This window comes from Notechis scutatus, chromosome 2 (assembly GCF_049901735.1).
Source record: "Notechis scutatus isolate UNSWTSFEM ecotype Mainland chromosome 2, rNotScu1.2, whole genome shotgun sequence".
In the NCBI taxonomy this organism is placed as follows: Eukaryota; Metazoa; Chordata; class Lepidosauria; order Squamata; family Elapidae; genus Notechis; species Notechis scutatus.
This window is the reverse complement of record NC_142010.1, coordinates 114,958,627-114,965,194: the sequence shown is the minus strand read 5'-3', so window position 1 is coordinate 114,965,194 and position 6,568 is coordinate 114,958,627.

Below are 6,568 nucleotides of genomic sequence, written 5' to 3'. Positions count from 1 at the left end.
ACAAGTCTTTCTGTGGACCCTTTAATCCTAGTGTATCATACCATGCCATTTTTATAAAAGTACGGAAAGAAATTGGTGAGACGGATGATCCATATGTAATCTACGTAATTTAATGGGAGCTTTTAATGGGAGCTTTTACAAGTAGTACTACATGATATTTAACATATTTCAAAGCAAAATAAGGATTCCTTATCTTTCTTAAAAGAATCCATGTACATTTAGTCCTGAAATATTTTGAATTTTCCTCATAGACATCAAGGTAATGTATTGTAATGTATCAAGGTAATATATTGTGACTTAAAGGCCACTTGAAAAAAATAGTAGGCAAAACTAATGATGAAGATAGCATAATGTAATAAATAAAGCACACCATTACAGTAAGCAAGCTTAAAATAAACTGCCTAAGCCAAATAAGCAATTTTAACCCAGTATTGAAAAAATTATGACTAGGCAGTATATTTAAACCTTGACTTTTCTTAATCTGCGAAGTCATATTACATTATGTGTCAGGTTAGGGTTTCTTAAATGTTGAGATTTTCAGAATCCAATTTGAAAGGAGGTTTCTTATTTTCCGTTGCTCACAAACACGGTAAAAAATGAAATTGCAATCCTTTCCCGTTACTGTTCCATATGGGTTGGTCTTCCTCAGTACTTGCAAAGCAATTTTTTAAGTACCTAGTTATATGGCTAATTATTGGTAAATTTAGCTGCTTGCTGTTAATTTTGCTACTTTTGTACTTTTTGTTAGAAGATATTTCACTTTTCTGAGTTTTTCCCCCCCTTCATTTTATAGTTCTCTATATTCTACATTTCTTTGGTCTCTAATAAATAGCACTTCCTAACAAAAATCCAGGTAGTTCTCAACTTACAACAGTTTGCTTAATGACCATTCAAAGTTACAACGGCACTGAAACAAGTGACTTATCACCCCTTTTCACACTTATGACCATTGCAGCATCCCCATGGTCACATGATTTACATTTGAATTCTTGACAACTGACATTTATGACCCGGGGTTATGTGGTCCCCTTTTGAGACCTGACAAAGCAAGTCAATGTGAAAGCCAGATTCACTTAACAGCCGTGTTAATTTAACAATTGCAGCGATTCACTTAACAAATGTGGCAAGGAAAGTGGGGCAAAACTCACTTAACAAATGTCTTACTTAGCAACATACATTTTGGTCTCAGTTGTTGTAAGTTGAAGACTACCTGTAGTTTTTTGAGGCAATGGGTAAGATACTGTCTGTATGAACAAGAAATCTAGTCTGAAGGTACTTAACCACAGGGCTTGATGGGAAACTGTATAAGAATCTGATGTGTAATATACACAGTACAATGGGTATCACTCACAGCCTGTGGATACAGCCCGCAGATGCTTCGCTGGCCACTCCCACCCCCGTTTTAGCAAAGGGGGGAAAAGTCACGATACGTCATGTGTGTTTGACACCCCTGCAGTACAATAAGGAGAGAGACATACTGTTTTAGAGTCTGTATGGCATGCCAAACTTATTTATACTGAGCAAACCTATCTATTGTTCTAGTAAGTTTTCAGCATCTTATGTCACTGGTAAAAAGAGGGAATTCTATGTCCTTTCAGAGGCATGGGAGTGTTTTTTTTTAGTGCAGCCCCACCTCTGGATACTCCCCCGAAGGAAAAGGGTCAAGAGAAACTATAGTACTGAGAATATTACAGGTAGTTCTCAACTTATTACTACAACTGCGCCCAAAATTTCCATTGCTAAGCAAAGCAAAGTGAATTGCACCTCATTTTATGACTTTTTTTTGCCACAGTTGTTAAATGAATTGCTGAATTGTTAAGTGAATCAAACCACTGTTGAGCGAATCTGGTTTCCTCCATTACTTTGTTTGTCAGAAACTGACTGGGAAGGTTATAAATGGTGATCACATGACTTGGGGACAGTGTAACTGTTATAAAATATGTCACTTTGATCGTGTGCCCCGTGGGGATGCTGCAATGGTCATAAGTGTGAAAACTGGCAATAAGTCACTTTTTTCAATACTGCTTTAACTTCAGTCACTAAATCAATGGTTGTAAGTTGACAACTTGTACTCAGTCTTGTTATGTGGTCCCATTTTATAGATTTCCTGGCTTATGGGAAGGTAGGAAATGACATCCCTAAGGATCTCATGTCCCATAAGAAAATAATAACTTTTTTAAGTGTCTCCAAACTCATACCCATTCTGTTGGTAGTCATAACTTTCTGACTTATCAGGACTTTTTCTCCCTTTGCTAAACCAGGTGTGGGTGTGGCCAGCGCGTGACACATCCAGACTGTGAGCCGGGAGTTTGATAGCCCTGTACTAACTGATTTTTCTGACGTTTAATTTCATCAAACTATAGAGTTTTAGAAAAATTGGAAGGTATATTGTGCCCATGGTGTGTGAATCAATAAATCTTCAACACTTAACAGTGCTTGAGGGCAGTCTTTGGGTTTAATTCACTTAAAGCCTTCAAGTTATTAATAAAAAGATGCTTTTATTATAAGATGTTTTGAGCTCTGTAAGAAGGCAAGTAAGATGAAACTTTAAAAATCAAATATATAGGGCACAATTGGACAAAAATATGCAGAACAAAATGTAATTCAGATAGGCTCCCAGTTATAATTTCAATTTATAAGGCTGCTCCAATTCAAAGCTGATTCTAGCAGCATACAATTACAACCTAAGAAGAAACAAAAGGAATATTACAGAACAAGGAAATGGATATCACAACCAAAGCAAACTACAAATCAAATGGGCCCCCACCCAATCTATCCTTGGAGTAAAAATCAAGTTTTTATAGAGTGTTTAAAAGCTTGTAGGGGCAGGGTGGATCCAAATCTTTCTAATTTTGACCTCTGCCTATTAGTGTCTGTAAACACATTTGTGATTTATTGTTATCAGCTCCAGTGACTACTCCTCTTAGGCAGACTTAATGCATGGAGGGATAGAGGAACTACTGGTACATATTTTGTCCCTAACTTCTATCTAAACTTCAGTACTGCTGATAGTTTTAGCTCAGGGTATCTTTATCTAAACTTGTAGTTATGCCATATTGGGGCACTCACATGTCACAGGAGCCATTTTGGTTTAATGGTTAAGGCACCAGGCTAGAAACAGGAAATCATGAGTTCGTGTCCTGCCTTAGCCATGAAAGCAAGCTGGGTGCCTTTGGGTCAATCACTCTCAGCAAAATCAACCCACCTCAGGGTGGTGCTTGTGTGGGAAAATAGGAGGAGGAAGATTTGGCATCTTGAATTATTTGTAAAAATAACAAAGGAGAGATACAAATTAAATAATTTAGGCACTAGATTATAGAACAGCTGTAGTTGCTGGAAACCAGCATAAATCTCAGGCTTACCACAGTGATGTCCAACTGGAGAGTCTTTCATCAATGTATTTTCTCTTTCCTTAGCTGCCTTGGCCGATTCAGTGCAGTGTTTCTCAACCTTGGCTGCTTGAAGATGGGTCGACTTCAGCTCCCAGAATTCCCCGGCCAGGCTGTGGCCTACTCCCAGTTCTGCCGCTGTGAGCAGTGTAACAATCAATGCAATGTAGAAGTGATGCTGGAATTCATGTTCAAAGCCCCACCTACCTGCCATTTGAAAGACCGTCTTTGGGACTTGTTTCCAACCTTTGCCAAACATGCATAATAGGGTGCTGCCTCAGTGGGGGGCATTTTTAAGTAACTGAAACCCCCCACAAGCTGGGCTGAGCAAGCTACAAACTGTTTTCCTTCACACGGTGAGACCAATTTGTTTGGTCTCTAGAAAAGCAGGGCATTGTTCTCCATTCAGAGACGGGCAGGTACCAGTAGGTTAGCTGCTTGGTTCCTCACCCAGCTCTGTGCGCAGGTCCTTATCTTTCCTATCTCAATATGTGCAAATTAAAGCATGACTTTAGGCCTTGGTAATCCGTAATCCATAAGAGAGTAGTATGCTCCCTCATTTAGGTTTACATTTTCCTGTCCGTGTGAGAAGCTTGCCCTGCAAAATGTAATCCTGGCTGTTGGATTAATCTCAATCTTTTCTTTTATAAAAGGGAGGGGGGGAATTTAAAGGTGAGACATTTGGATAAGCTCCACCCATGCTTCCTGATCTCCACATGGAAAATGGATCAGTCTGCTAACACGTACAAGTGCAGCTTTACCTCCGTGGATGTAAATGAATGAGAGAGTCAGCACTCACCCTTTAGCAATCCCTGACCTGCAGTCAAGGGTCAGAGAAGCAAATCCTGTAGCAGGCATGAGGCAAAAGCAAAGAGAAAGCTGAAAATAAAGGCTGTGAGGAATGGAGGCCGAGGTGTGTCTGGCAGCCATACAATAAATTGTCAGTAGTTAAAATAATCTCTCATGCCCTTTTGAAAGTACAGCTAAGACTATGATTTGCAAAATGGCTCTTACGATTGGCTATGAAAACTTTCTGGTAAATAGCAGGAATTAAAAATCATGCATGATTCTTAATGTTGCCTCAGATTCTCAAAGTCATGGGGTTTCGTATATCAATTTATTAGTCATCCCATGTTTACATAATATGCTTTACTGGGTTAGTAGGGTAGTGTTAAAAAGGAAATTTGTACTAGAGTCTGCCATTCAGCCAGGTTAGGGGGAAATATTGAGAAAATTTAAGAAAGTTAAACCTCCAGTCAGAACCTAACCAAGTGGGGGAGGTGGGGGAGGGGAGGCTGCTCTAGGAAATCTATTAGATTCCTTTTAACACCATTAGAGCCCCAGGAAGGGTGAAAGAAGCAAGTACTGTGTATGTTTGTATGTGTGTTGGTAAACCTGCTGGTGTGGGGTGGCTAAATCAGGCCCCAACAAATTACTCTTAAGACAGCAGCCACTTTTCAGGACTGAGAGGGCACTAATAATGTACAGCTAAGTCTTTTGGGGAGGATTGGCTGTCTCAACTCCTCTTTGCTAGAAGTTACAAACAGAATACACTTTTAGCAAATATACAGGAATGCAACAGGAGGATAGTCATATGCTGTAATACATAAATTTATGTGTGTGTCCCCCACACCATACATATCAAGAATATTATAGCTATGCATTTAAATGATGAACTATAAATTGCAGTAATTGAAAAAAGTGCCCAGTTTCATCACAGTAATTCATTTTGGATTGGCTTCACCCTTATTCCACAGTGTGGTTTAAAATAGCTGCGTTTCAGAGGAATTGGCAATTGAAGTTTGAGATCATAGTCATCTACCACTAAATTGCAATGATGAAATATACACTTGATGGCATATTGCAAACTCTGCCCTTTTCATTCCAACTTTAACTGCAAGTATGTAATCCTAGGGTTTGTGTAACAACACGAGATGCATCTCATCTCTTCCGTCTTGATGCCATCATTAACTGGCTGCCTAGGTATGAGATATTTGGATTTTCTCATTACAAAATATTAACTCAACCCACTGGTAGGAAAATGAACAAAAGTATGTGTGTGTGTATATATGTATGTTAGTATTGTTAGAAAACCTGAATAAAAGGTTACTAAAGCAATATATTGTATAATAAATTGCATATGGACGCATAATATTTCTGAATAACCAAACTAGTTTGCTGTAAACTACAACTTTTAGTATGGTTGCATTTGCTTTCACAGCATTCTCTAACTTTACCCAAACTAGAGCAAAAAGTTGCAGAAAAATATGAAAACCCTCGGAAGTTATGGATTGTATTCACAATTCTTAAAGTAATTGTGACAAAAACCTTTTCTACAGTGTTCTCTCAGATAAGATCAACATATGAGAAACAAGTACATCGTAGTTGAAACAGCAAGAGATGGTTTTTTTTCCTCATGTGACAATATTTCTGAGGCTGAATGGAAATTTGAAATCACAATATACCTACTGTACTTGCATGTATTCCCACGTGGCACAATCTGAAGCTCTTGAGAACCTAAGTTTATCCCACCAAGGATTCCAAATAGTGCCACCCAGTTGTAATTTTGATTAAAGTTAAAGGGGAAAATATTTAAATCAATGACTGGAGAGTAGTAATATTGCATTTGTTTACATAGAAAGAAAATATAGCTGGTTCCGCCTGCTGTATTTTGCAACGTTCTCCCAAGTGGCCTTCAAGTTCAAGGGCTGCTCTTGGCTGACTAAACAGCATGCAAGCCAGGGCATGTCATTGTTACTCTAAGGTAATTTATGAAGCTGTTAGAAGAATATCTTCCTGGATTGCAATATAGTAACAGGATTTTTTACTCTGAATTATTTCTGGTTCTTCAGGTGCCCAAATATTTAAAAGTTACGACGTTTACTTAGATATCAATTTAATTTAATGGCATTTATTTTGAAGAATCACAATAGTCTGATAAGGGTAAATAGTGTAATTTGTCCTAATGGCCTATCTGATATCCAGAGTGGAGGAGTGTGTGGGTTTTTATAGTGAGAATTACTCTTTCAGCAATATTAGTTCACAAACATGTCAATATTCCTGGGGTGATGTGCAGACAAACCCACAGAATGATCAAAAACTTGGGTCTCTTGAAATCAAATCACTTTGTATTTCTAGTGCATCTATTTTAAAATGAACTCTTATTTATTTTATGTCCT